At 37.6% G+C, this 16071-nt stretch overlaps 1 long non-coding RNA gene across 1 annotated transcript; it reads right to left on the bottom strand.

Annotated features, from left to right (window-relative positions):
* Positions 1–907: 907 nt before the first annotated feature.
* Positions 908–14915, bottom strand: LOC137101919 (uncharacterized). Its single transcript, XR_010911117.1, has 3 exons — positions 14663–14915; positions 11302–11371; positions 908–2651 (listed from the first exon to the last, which is right to left on the bottom strand). It is a non-coding gene; the product is annotated as an uncharacterized lncRNA (long non-coding RNA).
* Between the last annotated feature and the right edge of the window lie 1156 nt (positions 14916–16071).

The following is a 16071-nucleotide window of genomic DNA, read 5'->3' as shown; positions in this document are numbered from 1 at the left end:
CAAAACTAAATCATCTGGCACATTTAGTGATGAGCTAAGTACAAAGTCAATGACGAGCTGGTAAGCAGCTTAAATAAACGTTCTTATTATAGCTCAAAGTTAACTACGATGTACAGAGGATACCGTTGTACAAATAATTGTATCCTTTCAGAAGAGCTTGTGTCCTGTGACATAAAACCATAAAAAACTGTGTAGTTATGTGATCTTTTGTGTTTATGGTAGACAAAATGCAACACTGAATAATTTATATTCACATCCTTACTAAAGTGTGCAAACACACTTAATCCTTGAAATAGCTGCAGGTGCTACTGTTTCAAGAAAAGAAAATCTACCCAAAGCAAAACATTTTCATTTGTAATGCTTTTCATAATGTTTTGTCTTTTTTTTTTTTTTTTTTTTACAGCTTGCATTACTTGTAACTCTCTCAGAGACAGGCAGGGAGAGCAAGAGAAAGAAAGAGATCGGAAGAAGCAGAACATGTCAGGTATAATTGGTCTAAGTGAGGCATCAAGTTTCAGTGATGTCATGCTTTACAACCACTGTCTACTTGAAGATGGAAGATGTTGATGCATGTGTGCACATTTTGCATGCATGCTCTTCACTGCAGCAGCTTTTTAAATAGATTCTCTCACAAGACCCATGTGTGTGTGTGTTTGTGTGTGTGTGTGTGAGTGTATACACACACACACACACATATATACATACATATACATATATGCACACATATATACTCGTCATTAACTTTTTATGTGTGTATACATATATATATATATATATATATATATATATATATATATATATATATATAGTGTGTGTGTGTGTGTGTATTACTACAAATTGCATTTTAAGTGTTTCTATTCTTAAACCTGTCAAGTCACATTAATAATCCAACACTTGTTATAGAAAACCTGCATTTGCAAATAAAAAATAATTTAATTTTGAGTTTTTTGTGTAAGCTTGTTTTTCCAAGGGCCTATGTTCCAGTAGCAGCTTGCTGTGCCTTTTAAGCCTTCTGGCTCACTTGTTTGTGTGTGAGAGGCTTTCTCACATAACACCCCCGGTCAATGACCTGGTAAACTTTATAAGGAACCTGTGGCCTGGCTTCAGGTCAAGTTCAATACAAATCCAATTTGCAGCTGTATATAGCTATTCAGTCACCAAGATCTGTGTAGCAGTTTGTCTTTATTGAATATTAACAGTCCCCAATAAGATAAGACAAATTTAGCTTTATTGTTATGATTATTTACAACAAATTATTAGCTGCTTGTTTTTTGTTTTGTTTTTTTAAAGCAAATTCTTGTCTTTACATTTTTGGCCACACGAGGGCAGCATTTGCATTCAAAGAAATAAAGGGATTAGAGTAAGGTCAAAGGTAAGGTTAAATAAAGATTCAACTTTAAAGATCTTTTGAACAGCATTACATGGATATATTGAAGTTGCCAGAAAGGTTGGTTATCATACAGGTTTATTTACTTAATAGTTCCTAATTTCACATATGTCTGTGGTAAAAGAGAATTTCAAATGCAGTGGTGCCTGAGTGAACGTCCCTCTTTCTGCATAAATGTGTGAAAATTGGATCAAATTTCACCATAAGTCCAAAAACTAGTTTAATGTATTCAAATTCAACAAATATACAAAAATAATTCTCCCTCTCAAAATGTGAATTTATATATGAACCAAACTTAGATGTGTGTGTGTGTGTGTGTGTGTGTGTGTGTGTGTGTGTGTGTGTGTGTGTGTGTGTGTAAAAAATGGCATGTTGAACCTATGTTTTCATTCAATGGCTCTCTTAACTCCATCTACTGTAGAAGTGATAGCAAATCATCCTGTCCAGAGGTAGCAAACTTTGGACAGGCAGCATTGTTTTTTCTGGAGAGGAGTAGCTTCTTCATTGCAACTCTGCCACACACACTATTGTTGTTCAATGACGCTATGAACATGGATATTTGCCACTGCTGGAGAAGTTTATGGTTTGTTAGTCATTATCCCACGGTTATGGACCATTACAAACTTTTCTCCTGACAATCGACTGAGGGAGTCCAAACTCTTTCCAGCCTCAACGACTTTTCTTCTGAAGTCTTCAAAAATCTTCTTTGTTTGAGCAGGGCCTCCCAGACTTACAACGGTTTGTCACCCCGTTAAGTTTAATATGTGACTCTAATTTTCTTTTATAAACTTTGTTCATCAGATCATATTTTAGGTCATATTTATGCAGAAATAGAGAACATTTTAAGGGGATTGTAAGCTGCCAAGCACCACTGTATATCCCATTTCCTGACTACAACTGCACACTTAGAAGCTACAACAAATCTCAACTGCATTATTTTCTATGACATCAGATTAAAAGCCTCTCTAGAGGATTAACATCTTAAATCAAGTCAAAACAGTTATTCAGTAGATATTTCACTTAGGATCCCTCATCATTCATGGATGATGTTTTCAGTGGTTGCCACAGCAAACACAGGCCCAGTGTAAGCACTAGTCTTGTTTGCTCTCTGCTGGCAGGACACTGATATTGCACAGATCACGTGGCGTCAAACAGTAGGTTGAGCAGGTTCTACGTGTTCACATGTGAGAACGGTTTGTGGTGTGATGGGTGTTTGTTCATCTGTTCATCTTGTTCATTTCATAAACGGGTGATCAATCATTTCCTGTTAAAAGAAAAAAAAATGTCACAAATGGGTCTCTTGTTCCTCATTTGAAGTTTAGACATTTACGCATATTTGTGCTTAGGTCTGCAAGAGAGGATGCAGTAGGAGTTCACTGGAAAGTTCATCTGCATTTCAACAGAGTTGTTCATCATTGCAAATGTAATCTTTGTGACGTTACAGTGGACACTGTTTGCATTTTTCTGAAAAGACAAAACCACAGTCAAGTCCTGTAGGGAGGAGAAAAAAGAAACCATTGGTGATTCACTCTGACCAGTGGAAGGACCAAAGGCCACCCAAAGGTGCTGCTATGATACCACTCATTAGCCCCTTCTGTGCCGTAGTATTGTCCTGATTACCAAATATGGCTCTAACATGTACAGGAAACAGTGTTTGATTATTCTGCAATGATGATTGCACAATCGGAAAGATGTGGGGGCAAGAATTTATGTGAACATGGGCAGGTGATGTCAACATATTTCCCTCTCCCTCGTCAGTTGTTTAACATTGTTCAAATAGCTGATGACAAATCAGCCAGCTGACCTCTGAGCGTCATCAAGCCTGTTTTTAGCAGTGTGTGCTGAAAACCTCGGCCCACTTGGCCTTGGAAGTCCTTGTCTTTCTCTTTCCTGCTGCCTGCGTCGCCCACACTCTCCCCTGGATAGCAGCGTATGGCCACAGCCTCTCCTCCAATCCCCTCCACTCCTCCCTCACCCACTGACCCACTGGCGGAAAGCGTGGGGGCCATCTGTGGTGGAGAGGCTACTTTTAGTCTCCTCGGCTGCTATATTCTCTTCACTGTTCCTTTCCACTTCTTTAATTTTTTTTTTTATCACAAAGCCCAAGCTTACTTACGCAATACTTGTCTCACTCTCTGGTTCTCTCTTCCATTGCTTCACCGGCCTTGTTTACCCAACAGTGTACTTGGTCTGTAGCAACACACCCTTACAGGAAGAATGACTATCAAAATCAGACACAAGGTCAATTTTTTCCCAACTGAAGGGAGAAAAACCACTGTTCACATCAAGAACACACAATTAAAGTGACCACATTTAATCAATGTGCTACATATTTTTAAGATTCTACATGCAATATTGCTGTAAAATGTCAAAAGTATGACACAATATTTCATTGTTAGTTAGATCTTTAACCGACTTGGTGTTGGAGATTCAAATTTGGATGATATTATTGGAAATACAGAATGGTTATGTATGAATGTCTAAATGAATGAATGAATGCCCGCAATCTGAGTAAGACCAGCAGCCTACAATAGATGGTGGGTACCCAAACTGAACCCACTAGAACCCAAAGGTTTGGCAAAACAACAGTCAGGTGCCAGTCAACCGTTAAACGTTGAAACAGGTTTTTCTTGCTGCATGCAAGCGAGAACTCCTGTTTGCAAAAAAAAAAAAAAAAAAAAATGAAAAGAAAAAGTTTATTCAAAGACAGTCAAAGGATTCCACCATTCAAATTTGTCATCAAGTTATTATATTCCAAAGTTGCTGCCTTTTTAGTTCAAAATTCCCCCTTTTAGTTGTTTTGTTACTTATAAACACTGTCCATGAAAACAGTCCTAAGAAGTTATTTTTTTTTTTATAGGCAGTATAGACAGGAGAATGTAACAGCAGGTAAATCCTCTTTCATAGCTGATTTAGGCACCTAAGCCTTGTTTTCAAGACACACTTGAAAAAATGTAAATGTGGTGGTAAAAAAAAAAAAAATTGCTGGCAGCTGGCTGCTGTACTGTCCCCAATAACACAACAGGAAAACCACCACTATGTTGTCATAAGCGTATTCAAGAGCAACACCGTGTTTTGACCCTAAATAAACACAGATGCAATGATTACTTAGAAAAACTTTGTATGACTTTTCAGGAGAGAAATTCCCTTCATGCCGTTACACAAAGGGTTACATTGATGACCAAAGTGTATGAGTTTCATATGAAAGTATGAAGTAATGACAATGACTTTAGATGCTGACAAGCTGAGATTTGTGATGATTCAAAGGGTAAAAAAAGAAACGATCTGAGTTACAGGTTAAACCACATCAATGCTAAAATTAGTTACTTCGACCACGTGTCAGCGCACCCTAAACAACGCTGATCATTAGCACCAGAGAAAAATATCATTGTTTCCTACAATAAAATGATACCTCAGACATCCTTAATGTCTGTTCAATCTAGTTAGATTTTAGCATAAAAGTAGATCTTTAACTATAGTGACATGTTGATATAAATATCTCTTCAGTGGCGGAAACTTATTATTATTAACTTTTTCCACATGAAGCTCATCACACCGTGCTGCCCCATCAACAGCACATATTCTTCTTCTTATGGTTTCTATTTTAGTATTGTTCCAATCGTGTTCCTTCTTACAGAACATGGGGCGGTGAAACTGATGAATGGAAAATTCTGCATCCTTTTCTAGGAACAATGTGGTGATTTATGGCCTGTAGTCAGTAAAGTAAAATGAATGTGCAGTTTTATCATCATGTGTGTACCAGGCCATGATGACCTTAAAAAGTGCAATTTGATTTTGATTACAGGTAATAAAAGCACTGTTACTAGATTTAATAACAGCATATTGAAACAAAACATGTCCTCTGATGGTAAACATATTACGAAAAACTGTCTCGTTATTCTTCACACATGTTTTGAACAACTATATGTAACAGAGGTTGCAGAAGTCCTCAGTCTCACTACTTGTACAGTACAAGTAGCTGTATCACTTCAAATTCTTGACTTAAGTTGAAGTACTGAGATTATACTCTGAATTTTATTTTGTTTGCAGTGTGACAGTATTGAACTTGATACTGTTTATAACATTAATGTACTTCTCCAGTGCATATTTATTCTACAAAACGTAACTTTTTTGAAAGAAATGTCAGTAATTATAGTTATTTTAAATGTAAGTTATGAATTAAAACAAAGACCAGTGATCCCCATTACTACAACAATTTGGTGTTGAACAAAAACAGCAGGCAGAGATGGACCTGATTTAACCAGTTTGTGTACTGACAGCTAATAATACACAATCATCATCATTTAATAGTTAATTCTAATCTATGTTAGGAACTTACATCTGCAAAAACTAACAAGTAACTGCAACCGAGTAAAAGTAAAGTATCTTTCTTTGAGACGTAGTGGAGTAACAAAAATGAAAATGAAAATACTCTAGTTGAGTACAGTTACCTAAAAGTTGTACTAAAATTTTAATGCGCGAATAAATCCACTTAGTTCCTGCACTCCGATTTAAATTTCATGGTACTTACTTCTTTTACTCCACAATATGACAGGAAGTCAGTATATAAAGTGAGTATTTCTGTTTTGAGAAGCTGCAACACTAAAAATACTGCTGACATGTAAATTGGTCGGCACTTTTAGGGCACTCAAGTGCTTTTCTACCTTATCGGAACCCAAAGAGCATTATACTTATTATACTTACAATCTGACGCACGCACACACACCAACGGGGGCCAACACTCATCGGGAGCAACCAAGTTGCGCTTTAGTCTTGCTCAAGGACACTTTGACTTTTTACTGGAGGAGCTGGATATCACACTAACAACCCCGGGATTGGTAAACGACTCCTCTACCTCCTGAGCCACAATTGTCCCAAATTCTTTACTAATGGTTATTAGTGATGAACTATTTACTCATGTTATAATTTACTTATCATATAATAAATAATAAAAGACTCTTGACCATAGCCACTCTGTTACTTAATGAGTATTTGTTGTTTACTGTCCTTTCTAGGATTGAACTTTTTGCAGTTTGACATTATTTGTAAGAGGTTCTTTATCATAATTAGTAGTTTTTGCTTCAAACTTTAAGTATATTATAATGATAACAAAGTTTACTTTTACTTTAATTTATGGATGTAGGAAATTTTGACTAAATAACAATATGGAGTCTTCAACCATTGTTGATAGTATCAGCATCATATTCTGCATTAGTCTGCTCCAGTTCTTGGCTTTATGCTGTTTATTTAAACCCAATCCCAATGTTGTTTTTACAGCCGCATCATTCAATGAGCTGGAAATAGGAGTTTAGCCTGTTCAGACATATCTATCATCTTTGGAGACTGTGGAATCCAAGAATGTGAGAAAAAAGTTTAACTGCACAGCAGGAAATGTTATGACTGACTGTGGGCAGCAGCTTTAAAGGTCAAAGCAAAGAGGAATGACTGTATGTACTGTAACAGATTTATAGAATGCAGTGTAAAACATTATGCGTAGCGGTTTCTATATATATCCATGGGTGTCATTAGCTGCTTACTAATGTGACCGTGTCAACATCATTTTAGGCTTCTTGATTATTTCTAAAGCTCCTTATGGCCTCCTCCTTGCCATTTTCTGACCTTTCATTCCCACAACACAGGCCTGTGCCGACCTGGAGATCACAGGTTTTCTATTAATACTTTTTTGAAGTATTAACTTCAAAACGTAAAGTACAGAAGAATTACTTAAAAGAATAGTTCTTGTCTCAGTCAGAAAATAAAGCTTGTATAAACTAAACAGTAATACATTATCCATCAATCATTACCCTGATTTTACTGGATTTTACAGTGCTCGAATTGGCTTTTTGTTTCTTTTAATTCAAACAATGGGAAGTTGAGTTCCCTGTTGGGTCTACTTAATTGCACTCGACGTGACTCCATTGTTGTTGATTGTAATTTGCTGCCTTATGTGAAGCACTTTGGAATTTTATCAAGTGACGTGACAGAAAATAAAGACGGTTACAATTATTTGACCATTTTCAGACATAAACTTAAGCCACGGAAACCAACAGAGGGCAGCAGAGGGTTTTGGTGCAATCCCTAAGCCCTCCTTATTACCAGACAACTGTACCTTTCTAACACAGGAAAGAGAGCTGATTTAATGAGAACAGTAGGAAACACAGCGTGCTTTGGTGGCCCTCGTCACTGGCTTGGTATGGAAGCACTGCACTTAGATGAAGGATGTAGCTGGACTGGCCGCTGCCAAAATGAACGGAGGCAGGGGGCCTCGTGGTGCTACATCCTCTCTTCCCTCTCTTGGCAGTGGCATAATTGCTGAGGTTGCCTAGCGACCGGAAGCATGGAAACAGAAAGTGTCACTTGTTACCTCAGAGCTGGATTTAGCCAAATTGTAAAATAGCCACTGGTGGATCATGAGGGGAATCGTGTTACTAAAGATAAGCAGCAGACACAGGTCACTATGAGAGCCACTGATTCATGACTTGTTTTTCAGGACACATTGAAATTAGCGCATTAGACAGCTAACCATACATGGAAAACAATATCACCTTATGACTACACAACATGGAGCAGAGGAATAAGTCATATTTTATTACATCTTGGTATAAAATAATAAAACACATTCACAAGCTGATGGAATACAAAATAAAAAATTAAATAGTTTTAGAAATGTTTTGTATCATATTACATTCAGATACACATACAAAGGATGTTTGTATGTGCTGTAATAGTAACCCACCCACAGTGGTTCAAAAAAATAATTAATTAAACTCAGCTCAGTACTTTGTAGCAGCAAATTGTTCAGTATAAAAAAATCTATATTTTTCACTATAAACATTATGACACCTGGTCGTGTGTTACAGAATTATCCCTCGATTCTGCTCTTCTCCTCAGCTACACAGAGCGTTTTAGCCTCATTCAAATCATTGTTTCCGTTTCACAGCTCACAACTGTAAAACAGGATTAAACACGTAGCTTAAGGTGGAAATGATACATCCTTTTTAAAGAAGTTTTTTTTTTTTTTTCATTTGAACTGACAAAAACCTCAGGAAACATTGTTATTATTGCGAACAAATTACTGAACAAAATATGGTTCCTAAGTTAAACCCTGATCAGACAGAGCATGTTTTAGATGTCTCGAGTGTCTTTTTTGTTATTGATTTAAATTAGAGTGTTTCGCTTATTCTTTAAGCTTTACGATCTGAAATATTGCTCTGTCTGATCAGGTCTTAGTTTCTAGGCTCAATGCTAAGTGAATGAAAGATTTGGATTTTTTTCCTTTAAGCTCATTTACACTATTCAGGCATAACATCTTGGCCTCATTCATTTTAAATATGGTTGCCAAAACGTTAGAACCACTTCTTTTTTATAATGTGCTCCAGTACAACTCCACCACCCACTGTCACCTCAATAATAAACACATAGTAGAATTATCACCTTTCTGAGGGTTTTAACCTAAAAAAAGGAGAAATTATAACCTTGTAAAAGTAGAAGAGCTGCTACAGAGCTGCTGTATTAGATTGCATTAAATTGCACAGGTGGCCATAATGTTATTAGGTTTAGGTTACTTAAGGAAGACAATATTGCAAACACGTCAAATATGACCCAAAAAAGATGTTATTTCAAGGGCTTTACTATGCTACACGATGGGATTCTGTCCTCTAAGCAAATTGACAGTTGTATAATTTCAGAAAAAGAATATCAATGTTAAGTATATTAATTACTGTAGGCTACGTGTGTTGTAATTTAACTTGATTTAAAGAGCTAATCGTGACACGGGCTGAATGTCACCATTTCAAGTACTGGCAACATTTCCATTGTGTTATGATAAGCATGCAAATGAAGCCGTTGACTCCAAACCACAGTCAGTGGCACAAATTTAGAGAATCCGAGGATTTGTAAAACCTCCAGTCTCAGAAACGTTTCCTGGCAAGCTGTCATTCAGGGCCTGTCATTCTAATTCCTGACATTTCTCCTTCCAATCAGACCTGTCCTCATTGTGTGTGTCTTCCGCCTGCTTCCGCTCTTCTTTCCTTATCGCCCCATTATTAGGCCATCATCCTGCCATCTCCTCCTGCCCATCCCTTCTCTTTCTCTCTACATTTCCTCATTCATTGGCATCTTCCTCCTTCCTATAAACCCACCCATACTACAACTCACTCTCTCTTTTCCTGTCCCTATTTTTCCCCATTATTTCATTTTCTTTTCACCGCCACCTTCTCCACCGCTTCCACGGTGTTGTTTAAATGCCTCCCTTCCTTCAATCCAACCATATACCTCCATCTCTGCCTCCATCTCTGGTGCGTGCACAGCGGCCCACTCAGTCCTCTCAGGGAGCAGAAGGTTTGTCCACTCCCACTCAGGCTTTGCGTCATGGAACACAGAGAAATAGAGACAGAGGAGAGAGAACAGATGGGAGGAGGACACATTGGCTGCCTGTTTTATAACATTACTCCTAACAACGCTGTGGTCATCAGTACGACTATGTAAAGTAGCAGGCTATTGTAGACTCATCAAGTGGGCCTATATTTAGGCCTGAGCTGAATATAGAAGAGCAGGAACTGACACATTTGGTGTGAAAAGGAAAATTTGTCCCACACTTGGGAAAGGTTAAAAGGTTTATACACAGCTCCTGAAAGAAACATCCAAAGTGATACAGTGTTTTTCAAGAATTTGAATCTTTTGACTTCAGTGTGGCTAATTTCATGCACTATGATTTGAACATGCATCGAGGGATCTTTTATTTTCTTTTATTGACTGGATCCAACTTTTCAAACTCCAGCTCACCCTCACAGATCTGTTGCCAATCTGAGGGCTTCGCATTAGAGTAACCATAGCGACCTGATGCACTTCAGTCCGTGACATCATACCATGATACAATCACTCCCATTTACGCAAGTGGAAAGACAATTCACACCATTCTGCCAATATTGTTTTTGCCTGTACCATCTTCTACCCATGACTTTAAACAAGTGTTGCATAAGAATCAGGTTGCAATGTGATGATAAGAAAAGAAAAGCCGCTATTTTTTTGTAAATGGCACAGAGGATACTGATAATACAGGACATTCAAATGCAAATTGTGTTTAGTGGATTTACACGAGGACAAAACAAAAATGAGATTTGTAGTGCCATGAAACAAGAGATTAGATCTCCTCACTGCAAAGCTAAACATGAACAGTCAAATCTAGGTCAGGCTGAAAGCAAAAATCCACCCTGGGAGAGAATTCCCATGTTTTCCCCCAATGATCTTGGACAGCTGGAATAAGATATACAGACATATACAAGTTACTTCAAAGGCTCCAGAGAGACTGGAGACCAGTGGGTGATGTGATCAAGCAGCGTTTTCTGGAACAGCCTCACTGGTAATGAATTAGGGACTGAATGTGAATTCACTGACGCTGTTTTTGATTTACTGCAGCAATGTAAGCAAAGATGTGGGTGTAAAGGCATAGTGTTTTAAACGTCCACAAAATCAATCAGCTGCAAACTGCCAGTGGTGTAGATCCATGGTTCAGCTTGATTTCAGCTTTATGAGACCTGCTGAGTTAATTATGATGTTGAGCATTAGATGTGTAATTATATTCAGCTGTAGACTTTTCTCTCAAACACAAATGGTAGAGCGTTTTTTTTATTTATTAGAGGTTTAATACATAATTTATCGAAGTATAGAACTAAACTGTAGATAATTGAATTCTGACACCTATGGTAGGTTCATTTAACTTGGAAATTAGAAGGCTACATGTTGCTTATGGTTGTGGAAAGGGCAATACTTACAAATGTGCTTATTAGGATAGATGAAAAGCATTAGATGAGATGATTCATACCACTTTTTGTGGCTTAAGGGTAAATATTGTATGATGCTATGATGATAGTTAAGGTTATCTTAACATAAGAATAGGGCAATAATTTGCTCACCTCTTAGCAAAGTTCACTTGTCACCATGTCGGCAGAGACTCCAGGAAGTCTCCCTTCCTGGCTTAGACACCTGTAAAGCCACAAGATCTTTATTACAACGTTTTTGTACAAATTAAACTAATTAAACATAAAGTCTGGAAGTAGTCCAAGCGTCACAACTGTCTCTGTCTCTGTCCACGAGTAGCAAAATCTATCAGCACCTCCACAACCCACTATTTCAGCTCATTTGAGAACTATTGTGCCATTGAATGGTGAGTCAAGATCGTGCCGTAGTTATGGTTCACCAGACCATGTTCCTCATACTGCCATATTTACTACTTGTGAGATATGTGGGAAATTGTTGTAGTAAATATTAAGACACCAAAGTCGCATTTAGTGATGCAGTCAACAAGTTTTTGCAGGACTTTGCAGGACACAGGACTTTGAGATGAGAGATGCCAGTGTGTGTTTGATAATATTTGTCAACATTGTTTGTATATTTTAACCCACCCTATGATTTTTCCATAACTCTAACCTTCTCTTTCTTGTGCCTAAAGTACAAGAACATAACATATTGTATGTTCAAAGACAAATGACATATCAGCACATAATATCGCATGAGAATGACCTACTGAGCTGACTGTGGTACAAAAACAACAGATAGCAGACATTTAGTGGTATAGGAACATCCAAAAGAAGTGATGTTTTGTAATATTACATATGTTGTTTGCTTTATCTATAAAAAGTAAAAAAATATATATATATATTTTGGATGAAACCAAGCTGGGTATTTCCATGTTTGCAGTCTTTGTGCTAAGTTAAGTTACTGCTGTAGCCTCATATTTACTGTACAAATGTGAGAGTGGTATCCGTTGTGTGATGTAACTCAGTGAAGTTAATGTTATTGTTAATGTGTATTTAAATTCATGTGGCTCAGCCTACAGCTTGAATAAACTAGTTTTTGTTCTCAGAAAGATCGGCTCGTGTGTGTGTGTGTTGGATTTTATTTTCTGGTTGAGGATCAAGTTAATGTGACTTTATCTGTCTGGAGGCTTATGAGTCACAGCAGGGTCTGCTGAACTGAACATTTTAATCAATTACAACATTCTGCACAAAGGTGTTTCATGGCTGCTGTTCGAGGTCCTGATCCTGCATGCAACCCACCAAGGATGGGGAAGCTGTCCGTGTTGTTAACCATCATACATGTGCTGATTAGGGAAGAGTCCTGCCTCTAACAAAGAACACTATGGAACTCTCTCTGATGGTGGGATTTGCAGTTATTGAAACATATTCCACTGTAAAATAATTTGGCAGTACATTCTACCATTTTTGTTTATTGTACCATCTGGTCTGGTATTTCCTTTTCATAGGAATATAGTCTCTGTGTGTCTATCAGTGTTGGTGCTGCACTAACCTTTTGATGGAAGAAATCATGCAAATGCTATAATGCTGTGCTACACAAATGTTTCTCAGAGGATTGTATAAAGATCTAAATGACGCTTAATACTTTTCTTTGACATCTCTATTCTCAAAACATTACCTTGACAAAGGACGTTTTAATTAAGCACCACAGTAATAAATAAAACTTATTAAAAAATAAGCGAGCAACCAGTTTAGATCATTTACAGTGTTGCATTTAGTTTACTTCAGATAATTGAGGTTTAAATACAAATACTTCTTTCCCTTTTATATGGCATAAAAATACCTCTGATATAGAGCTGCAGGCAGGGTTTCTGTTTTTGCTTTAAAGGCTGCACCATCACTACACCCTATCATATACAAAAGACACTAGCAGTCATTTGATATTAAAGGTAAAACTTCTTTTGTTTTTACTCCTTCATTTATGTAATAGTTAATAGGGCATCGTGCTGACGCAAGCTGAGGAGTTGTGAACCAGTGTGTGGTGTTGGTGTCTCTGACTCTGTGTGTTTGTGTGAGTCATCGTGTCACCTACTGCGATGGGGTGTATTGGTCAAAAGAACGGCAAATAGTTGTTGTTACAGCTAAATAATATGCGAGCTGGGGCTTGTTTGGTGGATGTGATCTGTCTCTATGTGTGTGTACCTGCATGCTCACATGTTTGTATCCTGTGCAGCTGTACGCATGCTGCTTCAAAACATTAATAATCAGCCAGTGGAAACAATCATTAAGAAGAAATGTGCCCTTTATCAGCCTGTTTTTTGGATGTTTAATTAATTAGAGTAAACTGAATTTGGAAACTATATCAATAATTTATAAAATAACTATATCAATTAATTATTAACAGAAAATGAAAACCTGTGTTGTATTAGAAGGAGTTACATATCTTAATTAGCAAAACATTCTTAACATCTTAACCACAGTCACAGTAGAAAAAAGAAATACATGTTTGGTATATAAACAGACAAATAAAAGTAGAAATTTTTAAATCATTTCAGCCAGCATCCGGCACATCGCTCACCGGTGTTGCACTTTAAAGACATTTCTACAACAGCTTCAGACTTCAGCCATGATAGTTTCTATGTGCCAACTCCAAACTTTCACAGCCTACTGGAATGTTGTGAAACAAATAGTTTTTCATTAACATAGCATAAATACCTTTTATATGCTCGGGATATGTAAGTTTTTCCTCAGAACTTGTAGCTTTTAACTTGAAAGGATGAGTTGAATAAGTGAAATTATGTGAGTTTGCTCAACTTATTGTACTATGTTTTTACAGAGTCCTTGTGTAAACTCCCCATCATGTAGGCCTGGGACACACCAAGCCAAACTATGAGCTGTCGGTCATCAGTCAATGATTCTTGCACCATTGTCAATAGTCGGATCCCCTTCGTTGGGTTTTCGGCTGATTCGACACACTGTATCAGCATCGATTGGTTTCGCCCATCGATGCATATTAAGAGAGAAGGGTGGTGAGTGAGTGTAGGTCTGTGCTAATTCTTTTACGTTGGTTTGGTGTATCACAGCTCTAGAACTCTTCAAAGGCTCTTTGATTTTGTAGTTTGGTTATTCTGAGAAAAAAAACATTCATGTTACCTTCATTTGTCCAATGATCTAATTGGGAGTGTACCATACATTAACACAATTTAACCAGAGTACGTCGAATTTGTGTCTACAGCTCATACTGCTCTCGTTTAAAAAAAAAATCAATGAATTCTGCATTAACAGGCCTTTTTCAACGCAGGCATTTTGACCTATCATAGTAGAAAAAGGACAGATATTAATAATATCATTAACAGTGGCTCTGTTACCATGTCTCAATAAGACATGAAGATATAAAGCAGCTAAATGGAGTTCAGCCATCATTCACTTCAATAATTAGCTACACCTGTGGTTTTCCTACTGTGTTCTCACTATTGAGGTAACAAAATGTACAGGATGATCAGTGACAAGAAGCTCTCACCTTTCACCGGTTGTAAAACTGCCTTTCTTTCACTACCTAACTTCTATCAGTGCAGTGGAGAGATGATGAAAGAACAGTTGACAGAGCAGGCAATCTGTAATCTTTTTCTGTAAATAAACAGACAAGGAGACGTAATGTCAATAAAAAAGAAAAAAAAAATTAAATATTATTTATTTAACAACGCAAATTTTAAGTATAAAATTGGGTTAGAAAATTGCTTGCATGTCTCCTCCAGCTGTTTTGGCCAACTTAACCTGTTGGCATACACTGGGCATGAGGTCGTATTTTGGAAGAAGACAGTCTTATGTTTAGCAGATTATGAGAACTCTAGATGACCAGAGAACACATTTTTCAGCTACCAGTTTTTTTTGCCTAAAGCAAGTCTGTCTGCAAATGAAAAACCTAACACACTTAACATGTGTTATATAAAATTTCTCTTACAGGGTCAAAACTACACTGTTTCCTTTCAAAACTACATTGTCAGGGCTCTTGAGAGCCCTATAGAAAAACCACTAGCAAAAGTAAACCTACTAGATTTTTGCTTTGCCAGTTGTGGTCTTGAAAATAAACTACAGAATCCTCAAACCTGGCAACACACTGAAGCCATATCACTCGCTGTAGGAGACTTTGTGTTAGAACCTCAGCTCAAGTGTGAAAAATATAAATGAGTGAAATATACGGAAGCTGGGAAGCTATAGGTAGTACACAAAAAGAAAGCACATGTTATATGGAGGGAAGAGTGCAAGTGCAACAAAGTGGGGGGGGGGGAGAAGAAAAGAGGAGCCAACATCCAGAGCGTGCTGAGTGGGTAGGGCGGTGGAGGAGGAAGAGAGCTGAAGTTGGAGCTAGTGGTCTCAGCCTGCTTTTCAGAATTATCCCTTAGTGATGCAAGCTCCTCCACACACATCCTGACAGCTGCTCCCTGCCTGGTTACAGTGCTCCTCAGCCTGTCCAATAACATTCATGTTCATTTCCGTTTTAATGCATGGCTTTCCCCCACTGGGTTCACCAATACAGCTCCATTTAGGCTCATTAGTACATGTTCACTTATGATTTTTCTCGTTTTCCTTTAATCCATGCACTAATGGGACCACAGTCTCACATACCCACAGGATCTTCAGTTTTTAAACGTAGATGAGCTGTGAACGAAAATAAGCCATTATTCTATTCTTATACTCTGCTCATCTCAGGCATTGTTCTTTCTGTGTGACGACACACAAATCAAATTACACCGGATGTTTGAGAGATAGTTGAAGGGCCCTCAGTGATTTCAGAGACATGCCACCCCCGGTTTTCATAATGGTTCTTTTACCATTAAAGTACTGGAGCAATATAGTAATGACATAATTCCCTTTCAGGAAGCTCCAGTAAAACATCCAAAGGGCCGGATGACATGAACATTGAAAGCA

Source organism: Channa argus, chromosome 16, assembly GCF_033026475.1.
Source record: "Channa argus isolate prfri chromosome 16, Channa argus male v1.0, whole genome shotgun sequence".
Lineage (NCBI taxonomy): Eukaryota > Metazoa > Chordata > Actinopteri > Anabantiformes > Channidae > Channa > Channa argus.
This window is presented reverse-complemented; position numbering and strand designations above follow the sequence as displayed.